Raw genomic sequence first — 20,986 nt, forward strand, 5'->3', positions numbered from 1 at the left:
GGAGAAGCCCCCTAATTTATTGAGCAAAAGTCCCAAGTGTGCGCGTCAGAAACCAAAGGAAGCTGAAAACTGGAAGTAATTATTGGAAGTTCCTCTCCCCCTCTTAACTTCATCACATTCACAACTGCAACCAACAACTTAGTCTTTGATCTGAGTATGGCTCCTATGGCCAACCAACAAGGACATTCTTCTTCTTCTTCTTCTTCTTCTTCTTTCACTCATGATCCATGTACATATGATGTGTTTTTGAGTTTTAGAGGTAAGGATACACGCACCAATTTTACAGATCATTTGTACAAGGCCTTGTCCGATAAGGGGATCTACACCTTCATTGATCGTGAGCTTATAGGAGGAGAGAAAATCTCACCGGCCCTTCTCGAAGCAATTGAAGAGTCACGGATTTCTCTCATTGTATTCTCTGAAAACTATGCATCCTCACGCTGGTGCTTGGACGAACTCGTTGAGATCCTTCGATGCAAAAACTCAACGAAACTAATAGTTTGGCCCATTTTTTACAAAGTGAATCCGTCGCATGTACGGAACCAAACAAATAGTTTCGGTGATGCATTTGCTGACATGAACTGCAGATTTAAGGATAATACGGAGAAGGTGCTAAGGTGGAGGAGCGCTCTTAGAGAAGCAGCAAGTTTGAAAGGATATACTTGCAAGGCGGGAGAGTATATTTCTACCCTCTATAGTGCACATATATATGGTTAATTTAGTGGCTTGATTCTATATTTCAGGGTCATCTATCTTTTTCAAGTTTAATTTTTTCTCTCCTTTTTCCTTTGGTTATATTTAATTGTTACGCATTCAAAAAAGTACTGTTTTGATAAAAATAGAAAACTGTAGGCCGAAGATTTTTTTCAATAGCTGTAGGGGAGAAGATTCAAAACCCATATATTAGTCTCTCCAAAAGCCGTACTAGTCAATATTGTTTGTAGTTAAATAACTATTAGGCTCGTCAAGCAGGGTTACCACAGTGGTGGCCCTCCCCCTTCCCCCTGCTTGGCACCGAGGATCGACCCCCAGGGGTCTTTCCTACCAATGTAACCAAAAAAAAAAAACAGAACTATTAAGCTCCATTTGGATGGAAGGATTCCAAATTCATGGATTTAGATGAAATTATACGGTAAACTTGTTTGTTTAGACTAGTAAAATTCATGTAGGCCAAGATTTGGACATGAGAGAAATGAAGAAGATAAATGGATTTCAAATGATTCCTTACATGTAGTCAATTTCAAATTTATTTTAAAGGCACTACATCTAGTTATTCCAAATTCCTTCATTCTAATGTCATTCTTGTTTTTGTAGCAAATTTAGCATTGTTCTCAAATCCAAATCCCTTCTTTTAAATCCCTCCATCCAAACGGAACATTACTTTAGCAGACTATCCAACCAAACTCGATGGAGTATGGCAGTCGGCTGAATAGACTACCTTGTGTTCTTTGTGTGCTTGCATGTATACATTTTATTCCTTAAATGTGTCAAATTTTTTAAATGGTAGGTCTGAAGCTACATTTATCAACCACATCGTTGAGGAGATTGTAGTCCTAGTGCTGAACCGCACATATTTGAATGTGGCGAAGTACCCAGTTGGAATTCACTCTTGTGTAAGAGCTGTGGAAATGCTTTTATGTGCTGGTGGGAATGGTCGCCACATAGTTGGGATATGGGGGACATCTGGAATAGGCAAGACAACAATTGCGAAAGCTGTTTATAATGCAATTACTCATAAGTTCAAAGGGTGTTGTTTCTTGGCAGATGTTAGAGAAAATTCAATGCCACATGGAGGCTTAATCCAACTACAGGAGACTCTTCTTCAAGAGATTCTAGGTGGCAAAAAGTTGAAAATTGTTAGTGCTGATAAAGGTATCTCTATTATACATAAATTGTTGAGGCATAAAAGGATTCTCTTAATTCTTGATGATGTGAATCAATTGGAGCAATTAGACAACTTGGCTGGAGTTGGTTGGTTCGGTGAGGGTAGTAGAGTCATCATAACTACACAAGATAGTGGATTGCTAAAATGTTATGGAATTGAGTTGATATACGAGGTCCATAAGTTATATGACAACCAAGCTCTTGAGCTTTTCAGTTTGAATGCCTTTGGAAGAAATGAACCTTCAAATGATTATTTGGAACTCGCAAAACGAGCAATAGCCTATGCTCAAGGCCTTCCACTAGCTATAACACTTTTAGGTTCCCATCTTCGTAATAAAGGTATACATCGTTGGCAAGCTATATTAGATGGTTATGAAGGAGAACCTTATACAGGTATACAGAAAATACTTCGAAAAAGTTATGATGCATTAGATAATTCAGTGAAACAAGTTTTTCTAGACTTGGCGTGTTTCTTCAAGGGTGAAGATAAGGACTATGTGATGCAAATATTAAGTTCTAAGCACAAGGCTTCCCAAGATTGTATTGAAGTCCTGGTTGAGAAGGCAATGATAACTATTCAATATAATAGGATTTTGATGCATGACTTGCTAGAAAAACGGAGTAAGGATATAGTTCACGAAGAGTGCCCCATTGATCCTGGCAAGCGTAGTAGATTGTGGTTTCATGAGGATGTCTACCGTGTTCTAACAGAAAATAGCGTAAGTATAATATATGTCCTTATATTCAATCTGAAATAGTACCTGTTGTTTGTAACCAATAATTTTCTTCACAAAATGGGCTTGCATTTTGCTTTGAAGAACGACTTGGTTTCTTAATATCATTATCTTTTCATCACAGGGAACAAGAAAAACTAAAGGAATCATGGTGAAGTTTCCCAAGCCAGATGAGATACCCTTGAATGCAAAAAGCTTCTTCGGGATGGCAAATCTTGAAATTTTCATAAACTGTAATGCAGTTCTATCTGGATATGTTGAATATCTACCCAACGAGTTGAGGTTCATTGATTGGGGTAGATGCAAGTTACAATTATTGCCATCCAATTTTCATGCCAGGCATCTTGTTGTGTTCAATATGCCTTGCAGTGATATCAGACAATTGGAGGGATTTAAGGTACGCACTTCAAATTATTTTTATCTATTATTATCTCAAATATATTTCTTTGTGCCTAGTTTCATTGGGGTGTTCAACACTCCTTACATTTGGGGTGTGTGGTTGATCATTTCCTATTTTGTGTATTTTTCTCACAGAATTTCCCAAAGTTGACCTATATAAATTTAAGTGGTTGTCAATTCTTAGAAAAAATCGTTGACTTATCTGGAATCCCAAATTTGAAGTACTTGAATTTAAGTGAGTGTAAACGTTTGGTTGAGGTTGATGGTTCTGTTGGATTCCTTGATAAACTTGTTGAATTGGATCTCAGAGAATGCTTTCAGCTTAGAAGGTTTGGAACAAGACTTAGATTGAAATCCTTAGAAAGACTTTATCTATGTGATTGTAAAGGGCTTGAGAGTTTCCCAGAAATAGAGGACAAGATGGAATCGCTAATCATTTTGGATATGGAAGGAAGTGGCATAAGGGAATTGCCTTCATCAATTGCATATCTTACTGGTCTTGAAGTATTAAAAGCTGATTATTGTGAGAACCTTTCAAATGCGTCATTACATCGTATTTATGGATTGCAAAGTCTCGGTGAGCTTAGTGTCAAAGGGTGTCGAAAACTCCTTACATTTGGCAATGAGATTAACTTTGAAGTTTCATCCAGCTACACTTAATTACAGCTGCTTTCAAATAGCTCAAAGTTTTCGGATGACAACACTATCTCATTAGCGCTTCCCAGGCTACGTTTCTTTTTTCTCGGAGGATGCAATTTATCAGAAAGTGATTTCCTACCGCCTCTTGATTGCTGGTCCACATTAGAAGAACTTGATCTTTCCGGAAACAATTTTGTCAGTCTTCCAGAATGCATTAGCAAATTTGTCAACTTGCTCAGCCTTAGATTGTGTGGTTGCAAGAGGCTTCGGGAAATTCCAGAAGTGCTTCCACCAAAATTAACTTCAGTAACCCTGAATAGTTGCACGTCATTGGAAACAATTCCAAAACTGTCACCAGGGCTTCAGCATTTGTATTTGACTAATTGCTTTAGACTATGTGGTTGTGACATCACAGAAAACATTTTCCTCAATCAGGTTTCTCTCTCTCTCTCTCTCTCTCTCTCTCTCTCTCTCTCTCTCTCTCTCTATGTATATATATATACACACACGTTTTAAGTCAATGATTGTTGTAATTATTCTAGGTATCTTCTCAGAGTTCTACAATCGAAATTATAGTTCCAGGAACTGAAGTTCCAAAGTGTTTTAGCTGTTGTAAAGAGGCAACAGTATTTGCAAATCCTTTTTCAGATAATAAAGGGGAATACGTTGCTGAATGTGAAGTTTGTTTTGAAATTCCTCCAAATTTAGAATGGGAGACGTCAAGATTGGCTCTATGTGCTGTTTTCGATCTCATGACTTATCATGGTTGTCAGTTTCGCGCCAAGACTCTCATAAATGGAAAACAGGTCAACGAGATATGGATTTGGGATGAGTATGCTATTAAGTTAGAGGAAACTCATGTGTGGCTCAACTGTAGTCCATTATTGGATCCGAACAAGAACATGGCGGAAGGACCGACGCGGTCGCAACAGGGTAATATGTGTCAAGTTATATTTTACTACCAAGGTGCAGGGCCGATTACAAGGTGTGGGGTCCACCTATTAGGCCACCAGGTTGGTGATGTCAGTGAGACTCAGATCATGGTAGTTGACGATGATATCCATTGTCGCTACCAAGATGAATTGGTTTCCTTGTCTTTAGGATCAACGGGTGGTGTTTGGAAGAGGCCTCGTGGATCAGATACCATCGCAGTTGATAATCATGGTCCTAACGTCGTTGTCATGGATCATGATCATGAAGAGCAATACCTTACCTTGTTTTCAGAACCAGCAGATCATCCAAAGCGGAGGCATATTGATTTTGATGAGGAGCAAAGTATGTAAATCCATTAAATGTTGAATGATATCTTCGCATTTTAATATATGGTTGTTGTTAATAATGGACAAACACTTTCACTCCCTCCCCTAATGATATTGTTGTTGATGGACTTTGTGACACACACAATGATGGATGAATCACACACACACACTTGAGACAACAACCAAGCACAAAGTGACACAAGAATTTATAGAGGTTCAGCAATTGCCTACATCCTCTTGGTGATCCCCTTGAGAAATTCACTTCATGAAAGAATAAGTTACAACTTTGGTTTTACACAGAAAAACCCCCTTAGAACTCTATTCTCTCCCCAAGCTCTCTTTCCTCTCACACCCCTTGCTCAACACTTTGATGCACTTGTGAACACTCTCACAACCCTTGGTGTTTCCCTCCTTGGTGTCTAGACTCTCAAGACCCCAACTCAGCTCCTAACTTGAACTGATTGCTCTCCCTCACGTTCTCCCTTGGTGAGTTAACCTCCTTTGAACACAATAGCACCCAGCTACTTGACCACCTTGAGATTAACCACACTTAGTTTCTGCTTCAGCCACTTCCTCTTATTCAACTTGTTTTCTCCCTTGTGTTATCTTACTTCATCCCATTACCTACACAAGCCAATGGACAAGAGATAGGATATCTGATTGTCCACCACGTTCTTTCCTTTTAGTCACCCACTTAGACTAGAGGTTAGAACAAGTAAGTAATATAATCCCACTTCAGCCACCTTCCACTAAACCAGAAAATGGAGAATGGATCCTTCAAAGCAAGACAACCAATTGGCAATGAGTGCTCTCCCAACTATCCAGCAGGTAGTCAACCTTCTTTTACCTCAGAAGTGACCCACAAAGCCTCTGAAATCTTGTGGAAAGCGATAGCCACCGAAAACACAGTTGAAAACACGTAAGAAAACATCAGCACAGCACAGGGGCGACCGGTCGCTGATACCTTGCGACCGGTCGCTACGACCATTTGGATACATAGCGACCGGTCGCTGATACCTTGCGACCGGTCGCTCGTTGCGATTTTTCCAGATTTCGAATCTGCTTCTAAACGACCGGTCGCCCAAACCTTGCGACCGGTCGCTCACTCCTTCGCTTGCATACTAAATGTGAGCCTATTTTACAACAATCTCCACCTTGGCGAACCATTTAATCAACCCGTGAACCATTGTTGACCTCTAGAACCTCTTCAACCTCTTAGAAATCGTTCTAGTAATTTCCAAGAACTCCACCATGGCAATACACCTCTTGCCTCAATGCACCTTTGGTGGAAGGTGCTCCACCCAAGCCTAAACTTGAGTAACTTGGACCTCTTGTGCAGAGAAGAGTTCCCTCTTGCCAAATTCGTTGCTCCTTGCCTCCTTGGAACCTTGAACCTTGGACTTCCCTTGATATGCAAACCACATACCAAACATTTGTTCACTAAATCCCCACTTAGCACTCCTTGCTCTTGGATTTAAGAACACATTTCTTTTCATCAATGCACTTCTCCAACTTTCCCGCTTCATGCTCCCTATAGCACTCCGAAACGTGGTTGGAACTTCTTGGTCCATCCATCCAAAACCTAGGGACGGTTTGATGGATTCCTTGGGCTTGGACCTTGCAATTGATGATGGCTCTACCTCAAGTAGAACCCCTTTGTGAGTTTGTTGTTGTTGCCCTCCTTCTTCAGCCCTTGTGTCAAGCTCCACCTCAAATGGAGTCCCTTCCATGACCACCTTGGCAAGAAGCTTCTCTTCAACAACATCCTCCCCATCATTCCTTGTCTTGATTTCACCTTTGTGGATATTCCTCTCCACACTTTCTGCAGCTTTGAAATCAAGCACCTTTGATGATGAACCGTTAGTCATACAACCTTGACTAACCTTCCTTGCCCAACATCTCTTGAGCACACTTGCAGCTACATCATGTTGGACCGGCTCCTTGACATTAAGACTTGTTGCTTGCTCTTCCTTGGTACAAATCTCTGCACCACCCAAGAGCTTGTATGTGTTGTTTGGTTGAATCTCCCCCTTCATAACCACCACAGAACCTTGTGTGACCATGAGCTTCCCTCCTTTGGCCTTATAAGAGCAACCTTCTCTATCCAAAGAACCAAGAGAGACTAGATTCGTTCTTAGTGCAGGTACAAACCTTACCTCACTAAGAGTCCAAACTTCACCACCTTGCAACTTGATCTTCACAGTCCCTATGCCCAAAACTTCACATGTAGTTTTGTCTCCCAACATAATCTTGCATGCATCCTTATCCTCATATGTGTCAAACATCAACTTATTTGCACACACATGATATGAGCACCCGGAATCTAAAATCCAACTTGAAGAAGAATTCTTACACGAAGAACTTGCCATGACTTCCCCGTTACTTTCCTCCGTAACCGTCAAGAGTTCATCACATGTGTCCTCATCACACACGTGGGCTGAACTTCCAGCTTTCTTCATCTTGTTCAGCTTCTCCTTCCATACCGGACAATCTCGTCTCCAATGATCCATAGATCCACACTCGAAGCATCCTTCATTGTCCTTGGACTTAGTATTCCTTTTGCTGCCCTTGCCTTCTTGCTTGCTTGAACGACTCCTTGCGAACAAACCAGCATCTTGAGAGTTCTCCTCCGAATGTTGAGACATCCTGTGATGCGACATCACATCTTGCACCACCTCCTCAAAATTCAAAGTACTCTTCCCGAACATAAGTGTAGTTCGGAAATGCTTATAAGACGGAGGCAAGGATGTTAGTAACATGAGTGCCTTATCCTCCGTATTATACAACACATCCATTCTTTGCAAGTCAGCAACACATCTATTGAAGCTGCTCAAATGCTCCATTAGATTTCCTTCCTCCGCCATCCGAAGATTTAGGAGTTCCTCCTTGAGGAAGAGCTTGTTGGACAGCGACTTCCCTGCAAACATCTCTTCGAGCTTCTCCCATGTTTGCTTCGCTGTGTCCTTCATCACGTTGATGAGCACCTCATCGGAGATGAAGTTCTCGATGGCTCCTCTAGCCAACTCATCTAGCACACCCCACTCCGCATCTGTCATGGTAACCGGCTTCTTCTCTTTGCCTTCCAAGACAACACTGAGATTTTGTTGTGTAAGGGCTGACTTCATCCTCCTTTGCCAAAGTGTGAAGTTCTCCTTCCCTGTGAAAGGCTTCAACTCCACCTTCATGCTGACAGATTGTGGTAGCCTCTGATGCATAGAGCTACTTCCACCTTCAGCTTCCTTGTCACTTGCCATCTTCAACACACTAGCACTTGCTGCTCCAACACAGCTCTGATACCACTTGTTGTTAATAATGGACAAACACTTTCACTCCCTCCCCTAATGATCTTGTTGTTGATGGACTTTGTGACACACACAATGATGGATGAATCACACACACACACTTGAGACAACAACCAAGCACAAAGTGACACAAGAATTTATAGAGGTTCAGCAATTGCCTACATCCTCTTGGTGATCCCCTTGAGAAATTCACTTCATGAAAGAATAAGTTACAACTTTGGTTTTACACAGAAAAACCCCCTTAGAACTCTATTCTCTCCCCAAGCTCTCTTTCCTCTCACACCCCTTGCTCAACACTTTGATGCACTTGTGAACACTCTCACAACCCTTGGTGTTTCCCTCCTTGGTGTCTAGACTCTCAAGACCCCAACTCAGCTCCTAACTTGAACTGATTGCTCTCCCTCACGTTCTCCCTTGGTGAGTTAACCTCCTTTGAACACAATAGCACCCAGCTACTTGACCACCTTGAGATTAACCACACTTAGTTTCTGCTTCAGCCACTTCCTCTTATTCAACTTGTTTTCTCCCTTGTGTTATCTTACTTCATCCCATTACCTACACAAGCCAATGGACAAGAGATAGGATATCTGATTGTCCACCACGTTCTTTCCTTTTAGTCACCCACTTAGACTAGAGGTTAGAACAAGTAAGTAATATAATCCCACTTCAGCCACCTTCCACTAAACCAGAAAATGGAGAATGGATCCTTCAAAGCAAGACAACCAATTGGCAATGAGTGCTCTCCCAACTATCCAGCAGGTAGTCAACCTTCTTTTACCTCAGAAGTGACCCACAAAGCCTCTGAAATCTTGTGGAAAGCGATAGCCACCGAAAACACAGTTGAAAACACGTAAGAAAACATCAGCACAGCACAGGGGCGACCGGTCGCTGATACCTTGCGACCGGTCGCTACGACCATTTGGATACATAGCGACCGGTCGCTGATACCTTGCGACCGGTCGCTCGTTGCGATTTTTCCAGATTTCGAATCTGCTTCTAAACGACCGGTCGCCCAAACCTTGCGACCGGTCGCTCACTCCTTCGCTTGCATACTAAATGTGAGCCTATTTTACAACAATGGTCGTATATGTTTGCTGATGTCAAAGATGACTGCATTTTGATCTTGTTGCAGATTCACCTATTGATGTGAATGGAGCTCGTTCAATCAAGGGCATTGATGATGTTGCGGAAGAAATGCACTTGATGAAGGATTATTTTGGTCAAAGCAATAACAGATTGTGGCTTGATCCATTTAAACACAAGAGAAGATGAACAAAGTCCCTAGTTCTCCTGCCCTACTATATATGCAAAATCATGTCTTCATAAATCAAATCGGCCTGCAAATAATGAAGCTAGGAGGAGACATAATGCACCAGGCGAGGTTTACAGTTGGAACTTCTTACACTTGGTCATTGCCATATACCTACAAATACAAGCAATAGCGCTGGGTCTTGCTTTTTAGGTCAAGGGTAATCTACTGGATCTGATTGTCTAATGAGCTTGCCTCCTTTGTTTTGAGATGCAATGTTTTAATGGGTACCTATACCTAAATTTTCTGAAGTATAATATCTTGCATATTTATTGTTTTCGAACACTTCTCTACTTTTTTTTTTTGGGTCAAGAGAACTCCTTTCTATATTTTCGGAAGGAATTTTGTTCTTTGAATGGTACCATCGTATCATGCATGCTTTGCGTTACTAACATAGTGGTTCAGATTTTCGCATACAGTATCTCTTATGTTATGTATGTGGTAGGCCTTCATTAAGATTGATGCTAGCTATATAAGATAAGGGTCCTGGGTATAGTAATAATCAGTAGGTGCAGGGGCATCAAGGGAGCAGCAAAGAACAATAGCAAAACCAGTGATAAGGGTCGGCCTCGGAAAACGAACCTTGTTATGGATGTGGAAAACCGGTCATATGGGTCTAATAATGATTAATCTAACAGAAAACAGGTTAACTTGGCAGAGAAGGGAGAGGATAATGATGAATGTGGTGATGATGATGATTATGATGGAGCTGATGATTTCGCCTATGAGAAAGGCGACGAGGTTATTAACTTCTTGTTGTAGCGAGTTCTACTAATACCAAGACAAGAGAAAGGGTAGTGGCATAAGATTTTTTCGATCTTTATTTTAGGCCCATTAATTTACTAATTAAATGAGGATTTAAATTAACATAATTAATGTGACCTAGGGCAAGCTTGACCTTTATTTTAATTTCCACGTGGCGCCATTGGAGTGGTCAAGAAATTATTTGCTCCACAAATGGCTCCTAACTTCTACATGTCATGTGTGGTGGGATGTAGGAGATGAAAAAATTGGACCTATGTATTCTTTGAATCCCAATTGTTGTTAGACTCCTTATAAATAAAGGATCTTTGAATTCCTTCTTGATGTTGGACTCCTTATAAAGAAAGGATCTTTGAACTCCTTCTTGCTTAAGAATTCCCAAGGGATAAAAACCCTAATTCTTGTTCTAAGTGGCGGAGGTATTTGAAGGCCTGAAGGGGCTTGGGGCCCCCCAAAAGTTTAATAATATTTTATGTTTGGTCATCTATTCCTACATATTTTAGGAATTATATATAATAATTTGGCTTGTGGCCCCCTCAAGATGTGTTTCTCTTTCCAAATTAAGTATATATAATATTCACCACATGAGTCATGACTGAAGGTTGTGAATCCACATGCCAGCTTTGGTTTTTTAAATGTCCCATCAATATATTAATAAAAAAATAAAAGCAGCCAATCAAATAAAGTTTCAAAAACTTTCCTTTATCAAATAGGAAGTAGACTTTTACCCAAGTAAAAAAGGATTGGGATTTTAATTTTTGTTCCTATATGAAGCAACATGAACTTAGTTTGAAGCAGCCGCACACAACAAAAGAAAATAATTGAATTTGGTTGTTTGCTCTCCAACCTCCTGCTTCGAAATTTTTAATTCCAGGTTAGATAACTTTACATAGTCATAGTTTTTTTCCTTTGTTTATATTACTTTTTATGAGAATATATTTGTATATGTTTTATATGAGTTAAAATTGAAGTTTTCATTGTTATAGTAGAATATGATTTTTTTTTTGGGGTATAATTTATGAATCATGTTCTTAATAAAATTTGTAATTGGTTTGTAGATGAAGAAACAACCAAAAATTGATGGATTTTTCAAAGAAAACATACTGAAGTTACCACATCTGTACCTGATTCTAATATTGAGACAGTAGCATCTGAAAATCGTTCTGGATCTCCAAGAATTGAGACTACTAACAATGAAGTTGATATTAGTACTTTAGACCGCAACCCAGGGCTATGTCCACAAATATGGAATTATCCTGTTAATCAATGTGACGAAATTCGACGAGCTTACATTAACGTTGGTCCATACCAACCTATACTTTCCAAGTATCCAAAATCAGGATCAGTAACTCATCAGCGTAGCTTTCAAAGTTCATGGTTCAAACTATTTCCTTCGTGGTTAGAATATTCACCTGTGAAAGATGCAGTTTTTTGTCTACCGCGCTATCTTTTTAACAAACCATCTGGACATACTGGGAAAAATACTTTCACTCTTGAGGGATTTCAAAATTGGAAGAAAGTTAGAGATGGAAAAAATTGTTCTTTTCTAAATCACGAGGGGAAAGATCCTAACTCCCCTCATAAAATTGCTGAAATATCATGTTTGGATTTGATGAATCAATCCCAGCATATACAGAAAGTCGTTGAGAATTATTCTTCCCAACAAATTGCAGACAATCGACTACGACTTAAGGCAACAATTGAAGGAGTCAGGTGGCTTGCATTTCAAGGATGTGCTTTTAGAGGCATGATGAAAAAAAGAATTCAATCAATCGTGGAAATTTTCTTCAAATGTTAGAAATATTGGCTGCATATAATGAAAAAGTTGCTGGAGTTATCTTAGATAAAGCTCCTGTTGTTAATATTATGTTAACTCGCAATTGTACGGGGTAATTAGTAGTATAGCAAGACAAGTACGAGGTCGTACCCACGAAGACTGAGAAGTTAAAACTAGTTATGTACTTAGATTCCCAAATTCAAGAAAGTAGGAGGTTATGTCTAAAACAGAATTTAAAACAAGAGTGGTTGTGATTGTTGAACAAAAGAAGCAAAATGAAATTTCAAACAAAAACAAGTAAACAAATGTAACAAAGAGTGGTTTTAAGAGTTGGAAAACAGATTTTGAGACTAGGGCATTCGAATCACCATAACAATTCAATTCTGGGTTATAAAGATTCAAGTAACAAGTGTAATTCAGATTCAAAGATTGATTCTAGCTAAAGTATGATTAGGCCATGGTGTTTGGTCCTAACCTTGTGTTCCTAATTCCCTAATTTGATCATTTGTTGTCTAACCTAAAATTAAGCATTAGGAACCCATTAAGCATAGAAGAACATTTTAAACAACCAAGTATGTATCTAATCCCTGTTGTCGAATGTCCATACATACTCTTCCTATTCATAGTTCAATTCGAATTAAAGCATGGTGTATACTCTTAATTCAAACCAAGATAGTTAACAAACAAGTTCTAATGGTGATCAATCATTCAAACAAGCATGTTAACTTATAAGCATAATGAATAAGAACATGAATCATGAATCAAACTTGAAACTCCAAACTTATAAACCCAGAATATTCATGTTAGGTTACATCGAAGCCTTAGTTATGGATTTAGCTACTCATAATGGAAAAGAGACTTGAACAGAAATGAGAAAACATAATGAATGCAATAAGAGTAGAAAAACCCTTTTTCTGAAGTTCTTGTGGTGTCCAAGGCTTCTCCAAGTGCTTCTCCACTTCTAATGCTTCTCCAAGAGCTTCCCCACTTCTAGAAAGATGTATGAAGGATATGGAGGTGATTTGGGATGAGTTTGAGTGAGTGGTGATGGCTAAGGAAGATGAAATTCGTAGGGAAATGGAAGAGAAGTTTGCTGGAGTTGTTTTGGTGATTGTTGGAGTGTTTGGGATTGTGAGAGTGTTTGAGGATGGTTGGAGTGAATTGTGGGGTTGTGAATCTCAGGATTTGTTGTGTCTTGAATGTGGAATGGATGTGGTATTTATAGGGAGAGGGGAGTGATAAATCTGAATTCAATATGGCTAATGCATACAACACTTGCATTATAAAAGATGAATTGGTTGATGCACTTCACTAATGCATACAACACTTGCATTATAAAATCTGAATTGGTTGATGCACTTCACCAATAAATCCCACCAGCAGCCCTAGCTCATCTTCATGTCACCATGACCAAGCTTCCAACCAGAAATGATAGCTCATACCTAGCTCACCATGACCAAGCTTCCAACCAGCTCATCCTGAGGTCAGCATGACCAGCAACTTCAAGGGCTTACAACTTGGGCTAGGCTGAATCAAATGAAGACTTTAAGATGTCCATTGTGAAGTTCAGAATGTGTATGATCCAACCACACAAGTATTGGCCCAATCCAAGCTCGGAGGATGAAGTTAAGGCCGAAACAAATTGCTAACTCAGTTTGCTCGCTGACAAAAATCCATCCTGAGCATGGATCTGTGTTTGCTAGGTGACGGACTCCAAAGTTATCCAATGGGGCTGAATTTGGGATATGTTATAGTACACACCCATTGGAACAACTTTCATGAAGAATGTTGCCTCATCCGAGCTATGTAGGTTGCTGAAACAAAGCTTGAAATATGACCTACGGAACTGGACTGGCAGGGGGCTGTAGCCAAAATGAGTTTGTCTTTAAGCTCTTCTTCTCTTCATCCAAATTAGGCCTTGACATGCATGAATTGCATGAATTATGCTCTCTTGCTCTTTTGGCCTACAAAACACACAAATAGAGGCAAATAACTCAGAATTATAGGAAACTAAGCAAAAGAAGTAAGTAAATTGGGCATGTATATGTATGAAATTATGAGCTTAACACACCCCCAAACTTAGATTTTGCTAGTCCTCGAGCAAAACAAAAGAGAAACAAAGATAAAAACAAAACAAGAAGTTAACTAGACCACTTTCGTAGGTAACTCGATTGCATTGAGCGTATGCAACAAGCCTTTAAACCTCTAGGCATCCCTAGTAGGAGGAGTTGTGTCTCCTGAGGGTTTAACAGATACGATACCCACAAACGTTTTTCTAACTCTACAAAACAAAATGGTTAGAAAAACAACTTTGAAATCAACTAATGAAAATGAAAGAAAGTTTTAGTCATACCTCCAACACCATAGAGTTGCCAAGATAGGTCATCAATCAGTGTGTACAAGTGGAAGCTATAGCTCAAAGGCACACAGTTTCAAAGCAAGCACACTCAAACCTTGAATAGAGAACATGCTTCGACTCTAATTCTCACAGATAACACTCAATCACTCAGAACCTATGTTTTAATTCTCTCAAGAAAGCATAAGTGAGTGTATGAAATAGAAGCACAAATTTGGTTAGATCTCATGAAAGGAATTAAATACTAAGAATAGAGATACACACATACTTACCAGCACCCATGAATACATCCTCAAAGATCAGCTAGGTCTTTCACAATGTTGTAATGAAAGGCTAAGGTTTAGGGGAAATGGAAGAATTGGAAGGAAAAACAAATAACTTAAGAACATACCAAGGTTGCATGCTTCATTAATCTGCAAGGCATCATTGATTTAGATTGGCATGGCAGCAAACTTCATGGTATCACCTGGCATAGACTTTATTTTTCACACTTAGATCATATTGAAACACTTTCATCTTTGCTGATTTGATTTGCAACTTCTTTAATTTTATTGCACAGACTCACACCAAATTTCATTTAGGCACATGGCAGCAACTTCCTTGCATCAAACTTTATGTTGGCAAACCTTGGTATATTTCTAAGTTACTAGGGTATGGCTACAATAGGTCAAGTATCTCAGATTGAGATACAAAGGTAGGGAAATGATGAGGGTGATAGAAGAAAAAGGCTTTAAGTGTTTGGCTTCAAGAGGGCTAATGGAACACACATATGGGTAGGGTGAAAAGAAAGCACATAGAATGGTTATACACACATAGCCTAGCATCACTTCAATGAGTTCATTCATGAATGAGAGCAAGCATATGATATCTGCAAAAGAGAATCATCCTTAGTATTCGATCAAAATGAAATGATGAGATCAATTAGAGTGAATTGAAGAAAATAAGTAGGGATGAGAAATAGAACACTTTAAACCCTCTCAAGAAAGCAATTAGGCTTGATATAGCTCACTAGGGTAGTCTCCACTATTTTCCTTCAAGAATTTGAGCATGGTACTTTAGCCACCAAAATTCTAAGAGCCAAAGCTTTGTGAAGTGCAAAATTCTGATATGAAAACCTCAATGGCAGCTCCATAGCATCGATTGTATGACATTCTTAAAAAAAATAAAAAATAAAAAATAAAGTGACAAGAGAATGAAAATTGAAAACACAAATGGATAAGAAAATTGAAATTGAAAACCTTCCCCCCAGACCTAAATTGAACATTGTCCTCAATGTGAAAGCATACAAAAGATGATTGAGAACAAACAAATGATAAAGGGAAAAGTTTAGAAGAAGGTTTAGGAAAAATAAAAAATAAAAAAAATGAATATATAAGCAACTCACGGATGACCAGTTAAGGGCCTCAGAAAACACAGCCAGGGGATCCGGGAAGGTTGGAGGGGTCACAATGGTCCCGCTTAAAACCCAAACTTCTTAGACACCGAAGGTGTCGCCTAAAGAACTCCTAGACACTGTATTGACGGAGGTGCTCACTGGGGTTACCAAAAGTTAGCTTATATGAAATTTTTTTTTTTTTTTTTTAAATTTATTTATTTATAAAAAGGAACAGAAACTTAAAATGACTAAAATAAAAACAAAACAAGTAAAGAGAAAGGATTGAAATGCTTCCCCTTGATGCGATTAGGTCGATTGCTACCAAGCACCTTCTTCTTGAACACATGGGTTGCCTCCCAAGAAGCGCCTTAGTTACTGTCTTGGCAAGACATTGTGCAATCAGCTAAGTTGATGGTACGAAGGGAAGTTGATCTACCACATGGCCAGTTTGGATGCCAGCTGAAACTCCCTCATAGAATGGCTTTAAACGTTGTCCATTTACTTTGAAAGTCGAGCCATCTTTAGGGTTTTGAATCTCCACAGCTCCATAGGGAGAAACATTGACCACGGTGAATGGGCCTTGCCATCTAGACTTCAATTTTCCTGGAAAGAGACGTAAACGTGAGTTAAACAAAAGAACTGACATGCCTTTGGAGAACTCTTTCCGTTGAATGTTTCTGTCATGGTAACTCTTGGTTCGTTCTTTGTAAAGCTTTGCATTCTCATAAGACTCATGTCTAATTTCTTCCAATTCATTGAGCTGAAACTTTCTTGCATGGCCTGCCTTGTCTAGATCAAAATTTAACTTCTTGATGGCCCAAAAAGCATTGTGTTCAAGCTCCATTGGCAGGTGACAAGCTTTCCCAAACACAAGACGATAAGGGCTCATTCCAATGGGAGTCTTATATGCAGTCCTATAAGCCCATAATGAATCATTGAGCTTAGCTGCCCAATCTTTCCTTGTATTGTTCACCACCTTCTCCAGGATGTGCTTAATTTCTCTATTGCTTATTTCCACTTGACCAGAAGTTTGCGGATGATATGGTGTAGAGACTCGATGGGTGATGTTGTACTTCTTCATGAGTGCTTCGAATGGCTTGTTACAGAAGTGGCTGCCTCCATCACTAATGACAGCCCTTGGAGTACCAAACCTTGTGAAAATATTATCCTTCAAGAACTTCAGCACCACCTTATAATCATTGGTTTTGGTGGCTATGGCTTCCACCCATTTAGACACATAATCAACAGCAACAAGTATGTAAGTATAACCAAAGGAAGATGGGAATGGTCCCATGAAATCAATACCCCACACATCGAAGAGCTCCACAACAAGTATGTTATTCAATGGCATTTCATTCCTGCGACTTATGTTTCCCATCCTTTGGCACCTATCACACTTAACACAAAAATTAAATGCATCTTTAAATAGAGTGGGCCAAAAGAAACCAGATTGCAGAATTTTAAGTGCTGTTTTCTTAGCTCCAAAGTGACCTCCACAGGCCAATTCGTGGCTATGCCTAAGTATGCTTTCTTGCTCTTCTTCTGGAACACATCTTCTGATGAGTTGATCCGGGCAATGCTTGAATAAGAAAGGTTCATCCCATACATAATGTTTCACCATGGAAAAGAACTTCTTCTTATCCTGAGAAGTTAGATCATTTCTAAGAACACCACAAGCAAGATAATTAACAAAATCAGCATACCATGGCTCTTTGACTTGGGCAGCATATAGTTGTTCATCAGGGAAAGTCTCATTCAAGGGTAGCACAGCTCCTCCTTTTTCTTCAACCACAATTCTGCTCAAATGATCAGCTACCACATTCTCACATCCCTTCTTATCTCGAATCTCCAAATCGAATTCTTGCAGCAAGAGAATCCATCTAATCAAGCGTGGTTTGGCATCCTTCTTAGTGAGCAAGTATCTAAGAGCTGCATGGTCAGAATAAACAATTACTTTAGAACCAACAAGGTAAGAACGAAATTTTTCTAAAGCAAAAACCACAGCAAGCAACTCCTTCTCTGTTGTGGAGTAGTTGATTTGAGCATCATTCAAGGTCCGGCTAGCATAATGAATCACATGGGGCAGCTTGTTCTTCTTTTGACCTAAAACTGCACCAATAGCAAAGTCAGAGGCATCACACATTATTTCAAATGGTAAAGACCAATCCGGAGCTATGATAATAGGGGCTGAAGTTAGCTCCCTCTTCAAGGTAGTAAAAGCTTCCATGCAAGCTTCATTAAACTCAAAAACAGCATCCTTAGCAAGGAGATTACACAATGGCCTTGTAATGCTTGAGAAATTTTTGATGAACCTTCTATAGAATCCAGCATGACCTAGAAAGCTTCTAATTCCTTTAACAGAGGTAGGGGGTGGAAGATTTGAGATGAGATCGATCTTGGCTTTATCCACTTCGATTCCCTTGCTTGAAATCACATGGCCTAGCACAATGCCTTGTCTCACCATGAAGTGAGACTTCTCCCAATTCAAAATCAGATTTGTTTCCTGGCATCTTTTAAGCACTAGAGACAAGTGGTGAAGACAATTATCAAAAGAGGAACCAAAAACTGAAAAATCATCCATAAATACCTCAATGAATCGTTCCACCATATCTGAAAAGATTGACATCATGCATCTTTGGAAAGTTGTTGGGGCATTGCACAAACCGAATGGCATCCTTCTATAAGCAAACGTACCAAATGGGCATGTGAATGTGGTTTTCTCTTGGTCTTCCGGAGCAATGGGAATTTGATTATAACCTGAAAAACCATCAAGAAAACAATAGTAAGCATGGCCAGATAAACGTTCAAGCATTTGATCAATAAAAGGTAAAGGGAAATGATCTTTTCTAGTGGATGTGTTCAACTTCCTGTAATCAATGCAAACTCTCCAACCAGTGACAGTTCGTGTAGGAACTAGCTCATTCTTCTCATTCTTCACAACGGTGATTCCGGACTTCTTTGGAACAACTTGCACAGGGCTCACCCACTTAGAATCTGAAATTGGGTAGATGATTCCTACATCGAGTAGCTTTAAAACTTCAGCTCTAACCACCTCTTTCATGTTGGGATTTAGCCTCCTTTGGGCATCACGAGATGGTTTGCTGTCTTCTTCCATTAAAATCCGGTGCATGCACATGCTTGGACTAATTCCTTTGATGTCTGCTATGGTTCACCCAATGGCTGTTTTATGCTCTTTTAGAACTTTAATTAAGCTCTCTTCTTCATGTGAGGAGAGACCTGCAGCAATTATAACAGGGAGAGTTTCGTTAGCACCCAAATATGTATATTTAAGATTATTGGGAAGAGGTTTAAGTTCTAGCTTTGGTGGGATGACAATGGATGGCTCCAATTTCGTGGATGATGGTCCAAGAGGCTCGATTGGTGGCCTAAAGGATGGTGGGTATGGCGGAAATACTTCTAAGGCAGCCACCACTTCTTGGAACTCCAGTTCACAAAGATCTTCCTCTTCTTGTGTTAAGACAGCTTCTAGAGCATCATTAGACTTTCTCTGCAAAATTTTGGAAGAAACCTCATGATCCACAACATCAATTGAAAAGCAAGAATCAAGAGAGATAGAAGGTTGAGATAGAGCATTAAGCATTTTAAATTCAACAGTTTCACCCAAAACAGTCATGGAGAGGGTGCTATCTTTCACTTTGATGATTGTGTCTGCAGTGGCCATGAATGGCCTGCCTAGGAGAATGGGATCAACACGATCTCCATTTGGATTGTCTTCCATGTCCATCACTACAAAATCAGCAGGGAGAATTAGTGTATTAACTTGAACTAGAATATCTTCTACAATACCTTTTGGATATTTTATAGAATGATCAGCTAGTTCAAGTCGCATTGAAGTCTTCTTCATCCCTTCTAAGCCAAGCTCTTGATAAACTGAATATGGCAAAACATTGATGCTTGCTCCCAAGTCCAACATGGCTCTTCCAACCTTCTTGCCTCCAATGTTAATGGGAATGTCAAAGCTGCCAGGATCATCTAGTTTTGGTGGAAGCTTCCTTTGCAATACAGCACTTACATTCTGGTCGAGCTTTACTCCTTCATTTGGAGCGAAATTGAGCTTGTGAGTTTTCAAGTCCTTGATGAATTTTCCATATGCAGGAATCTGTTCAATAAGATCAAGCAAAGGCAAATTGATATTAACTTTACTCAAAATATCATAAATCTCTTTAAAAGCCTTATCTTGCTTTGCTTTCTTAAGACGGCCTGGAAATGGAATCTGTGGAACATATGGAGCGGGTGGCACGTATCTATCTTCTTGAAGATGTGGTGGCACAAATTTGTCATCCCTTTTATGCAATTGGAATTGATCGGATTTCTGAGAATCTGATTTGGCCTTAGGAGCAGATTGAGAAGTTTTGAGTTGTTCTCCTTCCGTGGCCATGGTCTCCTCCTCTTCATTTTCTACAATCACAACATCATTTGAAAGATTAGAATCATCTTTATTATCAATGATCTTACCTGATCTGAGCACATGAATGGCCTTGGCTTCTGGGTTCTTTGGATTGATCTCAGTTTGGCTTGGCCATTTCCCAGGCACTCTTTGAGTTATTTCAGCAGCTATTTGGCCTAATTGGACTTCCAATTTGGAGATGGCAGCTTGTGTAGTTTGCTGAAAATTGGATTGGTTGATTGCCATCTGCTTCACTATATCTTCCAATGATGATGATGATTGTTGTGGCCTTTGGAATGAAGGGGGATTTGCTTGATTCTGGGTATTTCTCCATGAAAAGTTTGGATGATTTCTCCAACCTGGATTATAACTTTGAGAGTATGGATCATTTCTTGGACCTTGGTTGTAGGAATTTACCAACTTAGCTTGTTCTTGCACAAATTCTGGATATCCAGCCCCAAGTGGACAAGCTGTGGTAGCATGGTCATGAGATTCACAAATGCTACACACTTCCTTCGGAGGGCTTCTTGAGTTTAATGCAAGAAGAGAATCTAGCTTTTGTTCCAGTTTTAAAATCTGCACACTAGAAGCATCATTAGAACCACTAATAACACGTTTACCTCTTGTATCCGTATGTTGGGTCTCCATTGCTATCTCCTCAAAGAGTTCGTACGTTTCTTCTGGAGTTTTGGTTTTAAAAACCACCTGCAAAATTGGTGACTATATTATGACTAGAAGGGGTTAGTCCTTTATAAAACATACGCATTTGAAGCTTCAATGGA

At 39.6% G+C, this 20,986-nt stretch overlaps 1 pseudogene across 1 annotated transcript; it reads left to right on the plus strand.

The window, feature by feature from the left end:
- On the plus strand, positions 1-10,296 carry LOC110746750 (TMV resistance protein N-like; annotated as a pseudogene). Its single transcript, XR_015833663.1, has 6 exons — positions 1-677; positions 1,508-2,603; positions 2,743-3,015; positions 3,153-4,091; positions 4,199-4,931; positions 9,350-10,296. The product of XR_015833663.1 is annotated as a TMV resistance protein N-like (transcript).
- The last annotated feature ends 10,690 nt before the right edge of the window (positions 10,297-20,986 follow it).

The sequence above is a fragment of the Prunus avium genome, chromosome 2 (assembly GCF_965620075.1).
Source record: "Prunus avium chromosome 2, drPruAviu1.hap1.1, whole genome shotgun sequence".
Taxonomy (NCBI): Eukaryota; Viridiplantae; Streptophyta; class Magnoliopsida; order Rosales; family Rosaceae; genus Prunus; species Prunus avium.